The sequence below is a fragment of the Acinonyx jubatus genome, chromosome A2, assembly GCF_027475565.1.
Source record: "Acinonyx jubatus isolate Ajub_Pintada_27869175 chromosome A2, VMU_Ajub_asm_v1.0, whole genome shotgun sequence".
Lineage (NCBI taxonomy): Eukaryota > Metazoa > Chordata > Mammalia > Carnivora > Felidae > Acinonyx > Acinonyx jubatus.
The window spans coordinates 134,652,459-134,655,807 of record NC_069383.1 but is presented as its reverse complement, the minus strand read 5'-3'; positions in this window follow the sequence as shown (position 1 = coordinate 134,655,807).

The window sequence follows — 3,349 nt, the reverse complement described above, 5'->3', positions numbered from 1 at the left end:
GACCTGAGCCGAAGTCAGACGCTTAACCGGCTAAGACACCCAGGCGCCCCAATATTTTATTCTTAATGTCTATTCACCCACCGCCCACTTTCTGCCTTGCCTTGATTTCCCAGGATGACGCCTAGTGAAACTCGAACCATATTCTGTTTTATTTTCATCTATGATGTGCTCACATTCGGAGCAAGAGACGGAGAGAATGAGAACGCTTTTCTTTCTTTCTTTTTTTTTCCCCCAACTGTTTGGGCCAGTTTTACATTTATATGGAGTAGAAATTAATGCAAATAGAATACTTTTGCTTGGTGAGGGGATTAAGATTACAAACTTCCCGTTAAAAATAAGTAAGTCCCAGGGATGAAAAGCACAACCTTGGGAATATAGTCAAACTTCGGTGACATAAGGTAAGTACACTTACCATGATAAGCACTGCGTAATGTATTTGTCAAATCACTATGTGGTACACCTGAAATTAATATAACATTGCATGTCAACTACACTTCAAAAAAAAAATGGAAAAAACTTTTGCTTTGAATTGCCAGTGTTTTTTTTTTTTAAGTGTGGCTTTTGACCTAAATTGGTCGAGTAATTGCATAGACCCAGCTTAAATCACGTTCAAACTTTGCAGACAGTTATAATATAACTAGTTTTTCATGTCGCCATGCATAATTTTTTTTTACCGCTCTCCTCCCTCTTTTTGCTGAATTTTCTTTTCTGATCCTTTTATAAACAATCTAGAACACTTGTGAGCGATGCCTGAGAAATATGCACTCTGCCTCCTCTGAATGCTTGGGAACACAAGGGAAATAGACTCTTTTTTTTTTTTAATTTTTTTTTTCAACGTTTATTTATTTTTGGGACAGAGAGAGACAGAGCATGAACGGGGGAGGGGCAGAGAGAGAGGGAGACACAGAATCGGAAACAGGCTCCAGGCTCCGAGCCATCAGCCCAGAGCCTGACGCGGGGCTCGAACTCCCGGACCGCGAGATCGTGACCTGGCTGAAGTCGGACGCTTAAACGACTGCGCCACCCAGGCGCCCCAGACTCTTTTTATAATGTATTCCAAAATATATTTAAAAAATAAAAAATGTTTTAAAAAACATTTACTTTTTCCATTAGACTTCTTGCCATTATCCGAGAGAAGGAGATTAAAATTGTCTGTAGTTCTACCTTCCAGAGATAATCACTTTCACCATGCTGTTGTAGGGCAATATAATCTCTTATAAACAGAGAGTTTGGTAAAAAGTTTCTGCAAATTTTTAAAGTCAAATTTAATGGTAAAATGAAGTCCAGATTTGGTAGCAGATTGGCACCGTTTCAGCAAGCGTTCCGATGATAATATTATTATTATTATTATTAATAAATTAACTCAAACTGATTTCTGAAAAGCTGAGGCCAGTTCTGATGGAGCTGTCTGGGAGGATTACCTAAATACACAATTCCAAGAGGCTAATTATGGCGTTTATGCTAAGTGTTCTGTAATGAAGGTGGGAAAGCTTAACCTCAAAAGAGCAAGCTAAGAAACAGGCAAGACGACTGGATTTGTATAACAGAAGCAGAAACTGATGTTCTCTAAGAAATGGTCCCTTAGGGAAGTGTTTTAAAAGATCCTTCTTCAACGATTGTCAGAATGCATTTTCTTTCATATTTTTGGTGGATGCTTTCCTTAAGAGTAAATATAATACCCTCTTGGGAAGGGTGGACACATCACGTTTCCTTTGAACAACTGGAGAATGTCAGCTTTCCTTTCTTGGTGCAATTAAGGCAGCATCTTGCAAAGCTGAACCCTTGGCCATAATGTGATAGGAAGAGAGCTAGCCTTTTTCCATTTTGTGCAGCCGGGGTGCATACATGCCTCCTACGATGGGGGCTTTTGCAAATAAAACCAGAGGTGTTAGGAGAGCTTTGCAGACCAGAGACCGTTCACCAATATCTTTTGATGGAATTCAGTAGCCCAGTCGGGAAAAGAAGGCTGGCATTTTACCTATGTTTTCTATCTTAGTTCACAATGCCACCATTAGTGTATGGGGAAAAAGAATAAACACGACGAATATTGTTGCCCTGGACTTACCCCCCAAATAATGTGCCCCTGGGTCAGTGTCTAGGTCAAGATTGTGACTCAGGACTGGCTCCATTTGGGAAGCTAGGAGACACAGCCCCCGTTGCTACAAAGAGGAAATTGAAGGGGCCTGTGGGCTCTCTGAACTGTGCCCGTGCCTGATTATGTCACACGTTTATAGACACCAACATTGCTGCCTCTACGTAATAGCTACTCTCTTACCAGGCGCTCCAGTGAAGCAACTCTCAGCATCCCACAGAACCAGAGCACCCAAGAATTTGAGTGTGAACCCAACTGACCAGCTTCAGCAGCACGTAACAGGAGCGTAAGTGGGATCCCACACAGCTGGGGCGCTGGGCCGTGTCAAAGAAACAGCAGTCTACCAGAAAATGCACATCAAAAGCCAGCGAATCTTGCTCAGGCTCACGAGAAAACACTGAATAGCACGTTTCCCTTAAAAAGCCTCTGGAGGGGCGCCTGGGTGGCTCAGTCGGTTAAGCGGCCAACTTGGGCTCAGGTCATGATCTCGCGGTCCATGAGTTCGAGCCCCGCATCGAGCTCTGTGCTGACAGCTCAGAGCCTGGAGCCTGTTTCAGATTCTGTGTCTCCCTCTCTCTCTGCCCCTCCCCTGCTCATGCTCTGTCTCAAAAATAAATAAGAACATTAAAAAAACTTAAAAAAAAATAAAAAATATAAAAAATAAAAAGCCTCCTGAGACGACACTCCTGCCGGTGACGTCTACCCAACACTGTCTTCTCTCTCTCCTCTTCTGAAGAACCTTCTGCCCACATCCAGACCCAGTGGGTTCTTCTACCTCAGCTGTCCCTATCCTCACTCCCTGCCTTATTTGTTCATTATCTGGACCCGCTTATCCTCTCTTGCTTTATTATTTCTTGGTTTTCAACTCTCCCACGGATAGGATTCTGCACAACACTGTAGAGTCCGAAAACCTGTGACCAGCCAATGAAGAATCCAAGAAAAACTTTCCATTCTGACGGAATTAGTACGGACAAAATTATCAGCTTATGGAATTCTGGGCACGCCTGCCTCCTGTAATTGTTTGACAAAGCCAACATTCTTTTCTCCCGTCTCCTTGCTCCCCAGACTCTGTTCTTCCCGGGAAATGCCATATTTTGCTTCACACGCGTTCATCCTTCATATTCCACCTGATGCGTCCAATAAGCATTGTGTGCCATGTGCTGGGTTACCGAGACGCATAAGGCACATGCTACGATGATAACATACACAAACAGCTAGTAGAATCTGTACTATGTTCACCTTTATACACGGAGGACA